We start from the raw sequence: 11,746 nt of genomic DNA on the forward strand, positions 1-11,746 counted from the left end.
AACCAGACATCTGGGAAGGTGCTCCCTCCTTGGCAAACTGCATCTGGACAAGTGCCCTCTTTTGGGAAGACTGTGTCTGGACAAGCACCCCCTTCTGGGTGGGCTGCGTCTAGACAGGTGCTCTCTCTTGGGTGGACCATGTCCAGACAGATGCCCTCTTTTGGGTGAACCATAGCTGGACAGGCGCTGCCTTGTGGGCAGACTGCATCTGGACAGGAGCCCTCTCCTGGGTGTACTGCTACTGGAAAGTCACCCTCTTCTGAATGCACTGCGTGCCTGGGTAACTGGATCCCTGGTTCATGGCATCTAGATGACTGGATTTCTGGCATAGGGCATGTTGTATGTGATGCCACTGACTCAGGATCCTTGAATTTTTGGACTACAGGTTCAGGATTCCCTAGAGGCTGATCCTCAGGTTCAAGGAGTTCCAGGAGACAAATAGATGACTTGAGTTTACTCAAAGGCTGGTTAGCCAGACTAGCTTCTCTCAGATGCTACTCTGGTATAGAATGACTAGCTCAGGGTCTTTTTGAGGCTTGGCATTGGGAACAGCAGCACCTCCCTCTAGGCACTTGATATTGGTAAGAATAGCACCTCTCTCTGGGCATTTGGTGTCTAGAAGTGGCTGGAGCTCTGACTCTGGAAGTCAGACTCAGACTGGTTATATTCACCACCTTTGGATACTGGCTGGCTGGCGTGGAGCACCCCTTTTGGACTGGATCAGCAGTAGTGGGATCTTTCAGCAAAGGGATAACAGCATGAGGCTCCTTCCTGGATAGAATGGGCGGCATGGACTCCTCTAGTGGCAGAGACAAGACATCAAGCAGTAGGCCCATAGGCAGGGCTTTAATTCTGCATGGTTAAAAAGGCAAAGAAAAATCTGTAGTATGTGTTAACAATGCTCCCACTTGGCAGAAGTGTTACCTTTCTCTAAAGGGAGATCTGCAGTTGATATGGAAGCAGGGGACTGGAGAGGTTTCTGTGTAATCATGCAGAATGCCTTTGGTGAGCCTTGGTTGATTAGGGATGGATTGAAGACGGATAAAGTAGAAAACATGCAGACTACTCTCCTATGCAGATCTCATTACTGGTTGCTTGCATGCAGCTGTAGTTCCCTGGGTTCCAAGAACAGGCTTAATTAACTCCTTCTAAGTCAGTGTTCCTACCGATGGGGACAGGGCTGGATTACAGTGTTTTTAGCTGCCTATGATCATCTGCGCAGACTTCTGTTTCTCCAGGTAAGGAGCTTAATTCATTTGGAGTAGCTGAGCAATTTAACTGTAGTATTCAGATTAGTCTGGCCAGCTGTTGCCTTCAGAGAGCCAGTGTATGTTATGAATTTTTCAGGGTCTAAGCTGTGTTCTTTTCTAACAGCTTGTATGCTGTCAGATTGTGGTAAGGGCAGCTTGGAAGGTATTTTTGCAGAGTTACAACTAGAGTTAATTAGACTGCCTGTGATTTGCAGAATCCCTATTCTGAGAGTGCCTGGATGAACTGGAGATTTCTGCACATCAGAACTAAACCTAAAAGCAGGCTCTGTCTTTGCAGGTAAGTTTCTCTGGCTGCTTAAGACTGCTCTAGGAATTTTAATCATGTCTAAGGGTGCTGGTGAGTTCTCTGACACCAAGCTGGTTTTTCTCAGAGTCTTTCTTCCACTCCCCTTAGCAGGTTGGATTTAGCATTCCCTGATTCTTGTGGAGTGGGAAGCATTTTAGAAGCCCTACATTTACTGCAGGTCTCAAATCGCTGTGAGGTAACATACTGGCATCTGATGCTCCTCCATTTAGTTGAGTTAAGGAGGTGCCACAGCTAATGCATTTGTCAAAGGTTGGAGGATTATGTAGTTGACAACCAGGACAGACATAAAACAATAAACTATGAGAAATGGCTTCTTGGGCTGCTGCTGAATCAAGGTTGTCTTGACAGGTACCAGATTCAGATCACTTTGGCATAGGGAGGTTGTTTTCTGAGAGGAAGCTGGTTTGGTTGCAGCACAGAGAAAACACGCCTTTTCAAAATGTCTTTACTTGACATTGGTTACATTCCCAAAAAGGAGTTTCTGGGTTGGGAGAGGTACAGGGTTTTGCATTCAGGTTCTAATGAAGAATTCATGTGCTGCCAAGATTCACATTCCTAATAGCATAAAATAATGGCTTAACTAGATCCCCATCTCAAACGTCTGGGTTCTAGAGCCAAGCTGTCTTTAGCTGATGATTCCCTTGTTCATGGTGTGGATTTTTTCTGAGGTTTTTTTTACTACTCACCTTCAAAGGAGCAAGAAATAGGCAATGAGAGCAATCAGAGGAAACCAGAGAACATCAGGTTAGACATATGGAGCAGTTATAATAAGCATTAGCTGGGATATGTTGCAATGCCGAGGCAGAAAGATGATTGTCTAGGTCAGTGTTTGGAAAGAAAAATTCAGACTCACCGGCAGGGCTGAGAGACCTGTAGCCACCCCATGGGCAGAGGTTGGCCTTCTCATTCTGTCACAGGATATTTCACTATGCTCAGGGTACATCATCCGAGGAGCAGTACATGACTGTAAGACTGTCCTATGGGCTCAACCTTCCCCGCAGGTTGAGCCCATAGGTTTTGGAGGCCAGTAGGACTTGGCTGCAGCAGCAATATAACATAGTGAGTCACAATTACTGGAACAAGGTTTAGACATGCTGGTAAGGCTGGAGAAAGGCTTGGCCCAGGATTGGACTGGACACTAGAGCTAGGCATAGAAAAGGTTCTGGGGCTGCTAAGCGCAGAGTCAAGGCAAGGTAGTGAACACAGCTAGGGAGAGACACAAGCAAGACAGGGTACTGGGCAGGTACAGAGATGGAATGAACCGAGGGCAGGATACTGGCACTGACAGGACTAGACAGGGCAGACAAGACTAGACAAGGACAAAACCCAAACAAGTCAGACTAGGGCAGGACTTAGACAAGACAGACAAGGGTAACACAGAACAGAACAAAAAAGCCTGAAGACAACAAGGCAAGGCCCATAGACTACTAAGCTAAAGAGAGGCCCATAGGCCACAAGGCAGGATGAGGTCTAGAGTAGGCCACAGAGTCAAAGCAAGGAATGGCCTAGATAGACCGCAAGGCAAGGTAAGGCCAAAGTAGGCCACAGAGCAAGATAGTAGGAGTAGGAAAGCCATAAGGCAAGGCCTGAGTAGGCCAGAAGTCAAAGTACAAGGAGCAAGAAGACAAATAGGCTGATAGGAGCAAGAAAGCCCTGTAGGCCACAAGGCAGGCAAGGAGGAAGAATACCCATAGGATACATGGCAGGACAAGGCAAGGAGTAAGAATGCCGATAGGCCACAAGGCATGGAACAAGGAAACAAGAGCCAGGTCAGGGAGACATGGGAGACTCTATGAGAAGGCAAGATTACACTGCTGAGGCTGGGTTACAAAGGACTGGAGCTTGGCTATGGTGCAGGCAGTGAGGAGGAGCTTGGCAAGGCTGACAGTTAAGCTCACTGAAAACTCCTGCTGGAGCAGAGGTTGCAAGACAGGTGGGGAGGCATTATTGCAGGAGGCAGTAGGATAGGATGACGCTGCATAGCAGGCTGATCCTAAGAAAAACATGGGATAAAAACGGGGATCTCCGAAGGAGTGATGGGAATTCTAATGCTGAATGAATTCTTTGGATGGATGAGTAGACTAGATAGGCCATACAGTCTTTTTCTGTCGTCATGTTTATGTTTCTCCTAGAAATTAATTGGTTTGCTTTTGGACCCATTCTACCTTAATAGTCTATACTCACTGCATCAGTTCACAGCTCTATTGAGAACCTGATGTAATAAGGTGCTTTCAGCAGAGTGCAGTTTTACCTGCAGTTGTTGAACATTTTTTGTGTATAAATGTTACTCCTAATGTAGCAAGAAGTTTTGTGCACAAAAAAATGTGAGCACAAAACTGTTATCTTTAGAGCCCGCTCATGGAAATCTCATACTAATAAGAGCATTAACTATTATCCCCCCCTCCCCCATTGCAGAGAGGTGCACTGCCTTAAATCATGTTTTCATACAGCTGGAAATTTTACTCCTGGTCGGAGATGGAGTAAAGTGTCCAGCACTAGTGTCAATCTATGGGCAGAAGCTGGAGTTCTGGTGCCAGGACCTGTAATCAGGATTTATGCGCACAAAATATGCTTTGCACACACACAGCCTGTTTTTTTGCGCATAAATATGGCTTATGTATGCAAAAAATGTTTTCTTTTTGGGATCTGTTGAACATTTGGGTACTTGACAGGTACTTGTGTTCTTGATTGACAACTGTTGGAAACATGATTCTGGGCTTAGTCTGACCCAGTATGGCAATTTGTTATGTTCTTAAAACATTTTTGTGCACATAAATCATGTCAAGAGACTTCCCTTCTTTCTCACATTAAAATGTAAGTCCTGATGCATCAGCATACCATTAGCTTACTGCATCGGGAGTTAAACACTTTTTAAATTTTGCATAAAGAAACTATGCACTGAGTTTCAGTGCACTTTAACCCACGTCTTATTACATTGGGTCCCGAGTGAAGAAAAAAGTGGTATCCTAATCTGTAAGTAAATTACCTACCCAAGAAGGAGATTTCTGTCCACAGAGGGGTCTGGTTAAATCTGCAGCAATTTATTCAGCTCACTAGTCCACACCACCATCACTTTTTTATGTAGACATATTTTCTTATATTAATCCTGAGTATACACTCTTTCAGCTTCAATCAGCTTTTAAATTTTGCACATGTAAGAATTGTGACCTTTTATCCTTTGTAACAAGAAGAATGAAATCATAGAATAAATGTCTCTCTCCGGGCAAGCAGATAACTAAGTGCTAGATTGTAAAGCCTCTGTAATGGATTTAGCTAATCAGCATTATGGTATTCAGACTGTGGCTTAACTGTATTAATGGTGCCTTATCTCTTGTTCATCGACTGTAGTACTTATTGTTTTGAGGCTGTTACTGTTTAGTCATCATTTATGATTTAAAAGTGTCAGCAAACTTAGATAATGACGGGTTTTTGAGCTGCACACTGATACACTATTAGGGCCTGATATTCCAAAGCATTTACACACAAAATTGGGTTTTACATGTGTAAATGTACTTTACACCTAAAATTACTAAAATATATGCCATTGAATTGTCAATAGGTTTTACCCATAAGAACATGCCATACTGGGTCAGACCAAGGGTCCATCAAGCCCAGCATCCTGTTTCTAACAGTAGCCAATCCAGGTCATAAGAACCTGGCAAGTACCCAAAAACTAAGTCTATTCCATGTTACCATTGCTAGTAATAGCAGTGGCTATTTTCTAAGTCAACTTAATAGCAGGTAATGGACTTCTCCTCCAAGAACTTATCCAATCCTTTTTTAAACACAACTACACTAACTGCACTAACCACATCTTCTGGCAACAAATTCCAGAATTTAATTGTGCATGGAATGAAAAAGAACTTTCTCCAATTAGTTTTAAACGTGTCACATGCTAACCCGCTTTAAATGCACTAATGTGGGCAAATAGCTTTTGAAAATTGCTATGATGCCATGCTACATTTGCATGTGTAACTCCTTTGAAAACTCATTTGTTAGATTTTAATTCTGTCTGCCAATCTTTTTTCTATGAGGCCGATTATTCTAAAAAAGCTGAGGTCCTTAAGTTAAATGCATATTTTTAGCTGAACTTAGGGGCCTTTCGGCTGAAAATTCACATACATTTAGGAACCTAAAATTTAGGCCTGCTATTCACTTGTCTAGATTTAGGATCCTAAGTTAGGAGGTCCATATTCAAAAGCCATTAGACAGATAACTCAAAGTTATCCACCTAAATGGCAAAACTGACATATTGAACCACTTATCTAGTTAAATTATAGCCGGATAAAAGGGGGTGTTAATGGGGCATTCTGAGGAGGAGTTATCTGACTAACAGCCAAATATTGCATAGATCTGGCTAACCAGGTTATTCATCAAAATGCATTAAGGTGTTAGGACCCTAATGCCCACAATAACGCTATAACGCATGCGTTATTTTTCACATCATGAGATGCATATGCAAATTTTGAAAATTTAATCAAAGGGGAGGAGTTTATGAAAATGAGGGGTGTTTAACGTTGCGTGTGATAGCGTAACACACATTATCATGCCGGAAATAACTACACCTTTTTTCCTGGCGTTATGCCTGAAATGGCATTTGTGATATTTATGGGCTGATTTTTTTTTCTTTCCCACATTTAATATTAAAATTGCCCTATCGGCTCTTGCATCATCCCCCACCCCAAATCTCAAAATGTGATCGTGCCAGCGTGCCACCCCTACCCTCAGAGATAAACCTATCACTGAGGCCAGACCCTTCTTTCCCCTCAGCAATATAAATTAATGTCCTGCCGCACCTCAAACACCCTCTCCCCCCCCCCCCCCCAGACTTTCCCCTCACTTCTCGAGACCAAAATATGCCCACTGGGAGTGGGGTCAGCACTTACCCGCTGTCGGTGAGGTCCAGCTCAACTTCTGTCAAAGCTGCGCTGAAGCATAAATTACACCAGGTTTATTCTTCCAGCACTAGAATACCCTTTTAGCACTGGAAGTATAAACCCTATGGTTTCCAAACTAACCCCAAGGGGACACTTTTCAAATTGTCCATAGGTACCATGTAACAAATTTTCAAAGGAAAGGTATACAAACACTGCCACAAATACAAAGTACCCACAGACTTTGCACCTGCTTTTTTTTGCAGGTAAAATTTCTAGGGACACTAATACAATCTACACGTGTTATGTTATGATGCTACCCAACACACAGCCCACTTAAGCCAGCTAAAACGCATGTGCCATATGAAACCCGAATTAAGGGCAATTTTCAGATAGCTAGTTTACACAGGTAAATGGTTTTGAAAACTGGCCTCACAATGTGCATCTTTGTTAAGCAAAAAAAGAATCTGTTGCATTACTTAAGAATAGTTCTGAGAAGTATAAGATCAGCACTGGTGCAAGAGTATTAGGCGCCCTAAGTAAACCTTTCAGCTTGGAGTTCCCTCCCCCAACCTCCCTACACACAATTAAACATTTAATTATTTATAACAAATTTTGCATGATAAAAGACATTCAAAAGATCAGTCTTCAGAGGTAAAAATATTCACTTACAACAATATATATATATTATTTTTACATGCATTACTGTAATGCCAACCAGAAAACCCTGCAAAACAAAAAAAAAAAACCACTTGGAACCCATATTGCATTAGGTCTATTGTAATGCATGTTGGGTGTGGGCTTGGCCCTCAGAAAGCCTTAAGTAAACTGAATTACAAATACAATGTAGAGACCCCTTGGGGTCTCCACTAGATGTCCCTAGTCCCAGATCTTGGGTAGTCAGCTACAGAGGGATAAACCATTAATTAATAATTACAGCGTCTCTGGAATTGGACGTCCCTTAGGCACAAGGGGGGTCTTCTTTAGGAGAGACTAGGGCAGATGTAGTTTGCTTTCAGAAGGGAAGGTTGTGTTTCATGTTTGTTCTCTGAGTTAGGGCCCCGGTTTGACAAGGAGAAGAGAGGCACATGCCTAGTCAGTTCCTGTTACAGGGCTGGAAGGATGAGGGACATTTAAGAAGCTTTTTACAGTTTTCTACATTTTTGACCTGGTCCATTCCTGGCAAACTGAATCCCCATGCTCAGGGTGGTCAGGTGGGACTGTACACCTTGTTGACCTGCATAAGAGGAGGTTGCAGCACCTAGTGTGAGAAGAGATCCTGTTTCAAGTAGTATTTTTCCACCATTTTGGGAAACTGAGGTTTTCTTTGCCCCCTTCTTTTCCCCTAAACTGGAGACTTTTACTAACTGTTTCCAGTATAGGCCTTTCATCCTGGGAGGCAGTTGCTGTCTTTTGAAGAGGAATCATCAATGGAGAAACATCAGGAGATCCCCAACTTGAGTTTCTACCCCAGGACACAGGACATTGCCAGACAACATTTGGGATTCAATATGAACCTCACATACTGTGGGAAGGAATCCAGTCAGTTAGGATTCCCCAGCCACTTTGGGATAATCATCTTTCTTTACCATGGAGGATACCCATGTTCCAAGCCCCTGCCTAGAGGAACATTTCCACAGAGTTAGAGAGCATCTCAATCCTGTCTCATGTAAATCTGAGAACACTGGAAGTATCAGGACACTTTATGCTTTGCATCTATTGATTTTTTTACAATGAATTACAGTAAAGTTTAATTTGACCTGTAAGTGTGCCTGTCCCAAAGAGCTATAGTAACACACACACATGGGAGAACACTACCATCTGGGCCAAGAAGATTAGCCTTCATCCTCACAGAAAGGACCCTCACCTTTGGGACTCAGGAAAGAGGAATGAGAAGTGTGAAGACAGCTCTAGTTATAAATTATTTTATGCACCTTCAGGATATGTGCAGAGATAATTAAAGATCCACGCTTTAGTCAGATAGTTGTAATAGTTATTTACTTGGTATGGCAACTCCACAATTTACATTAGGCACATCATCCATATTCCAACAAGTCCCCCGACACGAAACCCGTGTTTCGCCGTGAGGCTGCGTCGGGAGGGACAGTGGTAAATTTAACGATTCTGCAAAGAATGAAAATAAAGAGAGGTGTGGATTGTTTATTCACTATGTACAGAATTGCTCTCTCCGTTGCCTTCAGCATATTTGCCATCCGTCAAGAAAGGGTTACAACAATATAATAAACCTTCCCTACCAAAACACAGTAACTGCTAGCATTCAAACAGTAACAACCCTACCTTTGAAAAGCAATCAGACCTTAAAGTACCAATACACATCATATTAGGAAACCAGAAAAAGGCATGCTGCTATATATCCTTATACAGAAACTAAACATTAGCAGAATTTCTCACCTCGGTCATACATGCAGAACACAGAGAGACCCTCAGCAAATAGAATAAAGAAACCTTAAAATAGAAATGAGAAAAAAAAAACCCCAAACTGGAAACCTTAACAAGCCAGACTCTGTATGCACTAGAACAATGGAGTAACAAACATCACCATGCCTCATAAAACATCAAACTATAAAATCAAGAATTATAGCTCATCAATCATAATAGTGAAACCACACTAATAAAAATTTCAAATTAGCTGACAAATACAATGACATCCATTGATTAAAAACTCATGTACAAATTTAAAAAAAAATTCCCAATCAATAAAATATTTTAAAACAGTACACACACAAAATAAAACCCAATAAATCAAACAAATAAGAATTAATACAAATCCCCTGCTCTCCTTATCTGGGAACGTTTGATTTCCAGTCACCCTGAGATTGTCATGGATCTCTTATGCTTGCGCTCTCTCTCTCTCTCTGTCTGTTGCCCGCCCCCCAGACTTTGCAGACAGCAGCAACCTCCTCCTTGGGCCTGGGCAGCATCAAGATGCTCTTCTCCCTCCCATTTGTGGGACAGACGCTGCTCCTGTGTTTGGCCATGCATGCCTAGCTGAGTACCATGCTGCTCCTCTTCAGCTGGGTGGACCTGCCAATGCCACTTCCTCTCCACTGAGCCATGTGGGCCCAGCAGATGCTGTTCTGCTGTGGCCTCTGAGACCTGCTACTTTCTTCTGGCCCATGGAGTCCTTTTTCCATCTTGAATACTTCAGAAGTCATATCCCAGATCAAAAAAGCTTCTTCTAATTCCTGGTAAGATCTTATGACTTATGGTTTACTTTGGGTAAAAATGGAAATAGTAATATCTAACGTGAAAATTGGGGCAGCCCCGGGAGCAGAAGAAACCAGTGACTTTCTCCCGTTCACCCTCTTTATCCATGGGGCCCATGCCTCCTGCTCCTTCTGGCTGCAGCAATTTAACCTCCTGCCTGCTTAAGCACATGATACACTTCCTGTTCCAGCCCCCGTGGGCAGGAAGGAGGAGGTCCAATTGCTTCGGAACTGCCACCAGGAAGAGTCCAGAGTGTTGCTTCCAAATCTGAGCAAGGCCTAAGCGACTGCCCCCCAAGTCTGTCACTCTAGGTGGCTAGCTAGTGCTTCTTCCAGCCCTGCATTAGATGCTATAACAACCTATATATAATATGGCAGTCCTTTCCAGCTGAAACCTGCCAATGCTAGCATACTGTTTTTTTGTTCTGTAACTGTATACCAGCAAACTGACTGTACAGCAGAAAAACTGATAGTACAGCAGAACAACATTTATTGCACTGAACATCAGTAGAATATAATATTAGGCCAAAGAAATGCCACTACAAACATAAATTATAAATACTTCACAGAATATCTTTACTGTGTAAAAACTGGATGCATAACTGGATTACAAATATGCAGTAATGGATGAAAATATTAGACATTTTTAATGCATTGTTTCTCAAATCCAATTCATTAGTTTCACATTATTTTGGAAATTGATTAATGAAAAAACTGGGAGACTTCTCTTGAATACAGTTTTTATTTGAAAAAGGTATTCATTCCATGAAATGTATATTATGATATACATGAGAAAAAATACACATCTTCCATCATATTTCAATCAGAACTATAAAACTTTCCTTAGAACATAAGGGCCGGGTTTTAACGCTCTATGCACGTAAATTGGGTTATGAGCACTGGGCCTATTTTATAAAGGCCCCGGGAAGCATCTAAGTCCCGGGGCTTCAAAAAAGGGGCAATCTGGGGGTGGGGCAGTCTGGGGGCAGGGTGCGGCCAGAGGCCATTTGCCGCTGTGTCAGAGGATTGCACATGTTATAAAAACAGGCGTACATGGAATTTGTTGCCAGAAGATGTGGTTAGTGCAGTTAGTATAGCTGTGTTTAAAAAAGGATTGGATAAGTTCTTGGAGGAGAAGTCCATTACCTGCTATTAAGTTGACTTAGAAAATAGCCACTGCTATTACTAGCAATGGTAACATGGAATAGACTTAGTTTTTGGGTACTTGCCAGGTTCTTATGGCCTGGATTGGCCACTGTTGGAAACAGGATGCTGGGCTTGATGGACCCTTGGTCTGACCCAGTATGGCATTTTCTTATGTTCTTAGATATTAGGTTAAGCCTGTTACATGCATAAAATATTTCCTATGATCTCCCGTAATCTATCCTCTCTCAATATTACCACTAAAGTTGGGAGTAAGAGTACCTGAATATATACTTTGTGGGATTGTGATATGTTATATATATTGTGGGATTATGCTTTATTATAAACTTTATTAGATGTTAAAAATGTTATTCTCACTCCATTGTTTTCTCTGGAAGTAAGTGATTTCTTATTTGTATAATTGTTTGAAAATGATAAAAATAAAATTAAAAAAAAAAAAGAAGAATTCACTACAAGTGAAAGCCATAGGCTAAAACCCCCTGGTGGAGGCTATGATGGTATGTCCATATGAACTGGAGATAGTGGGACTCTCTCTCATGGTAGTAAAGTTGATATGCCGGAAAGGAGAGATTGAATGGTACCCTCCTTATCCTTAACCATTAAAGAGGTAAAGAAATCCTTCACCAACTTCACTACTTCGTCTAGCAACTGACCTGGCATAGCTGGTGGAACATCCTTTTAAGAAACTAGGACCTGTACATCTTCTTGACTCTGTAAAATCTGAGTTGGAAGTCAGATAGAAATGAGAGGCACTAGAGAGAAAATGGGATCTGGTGCTTCAAGTCATACAGGAATTTCAAGTTGGTTCAGGAATTTCTTTGAGATTGTTCTGGTAATTGGTGGAGGCAGAGTAATCATATCCTCCCCCCCCCCCCCCCCCCCCCCCCCCCCCCCCCCCCCCCC

The 11,746-nt window shown here is 42.4% G+C and overlaps 1 long non-coding RNA gene across 1 annotated transcript in view; it reads left to right on the plus strand.

Moving 5' to 3' along the window:
* The first annotated feature begins 1,172 nt into the window (after positions 1-1,172).
* The window catches only part of LOC115088547, a 20,044-nt gene continuing 9,470 nt past the window's right edge, over positions 1,173-11,746 (plus strand). The window contains exons 1-2 of the long non-coding RNA XR_003855801.1: positions 1,173-1,238; positions 1,466-1,548. This is a non-coding gene — a long non-coding RNA (uncharacterized LOC115088547). The remainder of the gene's footprint in view (positions 1,239-1,465; positions 1,549-11,746) is intronic.

The sequence above is a fragment of the Rhinatrema bivittatum genome, chromosome 3, assembly GCF_901001135.1.
Source record: "Rhinatrema bivittatum chromosome 3, aRhiBiv1.1, whole genome shotgun sequence".
Classification (NCBI taxonomy): Eukaryota; Metazoa; Chordata; class Amphibia; order Gymnophiona; family Rhinatrematidae; genus Rhinatrema; species Rhinatrema bivittatum.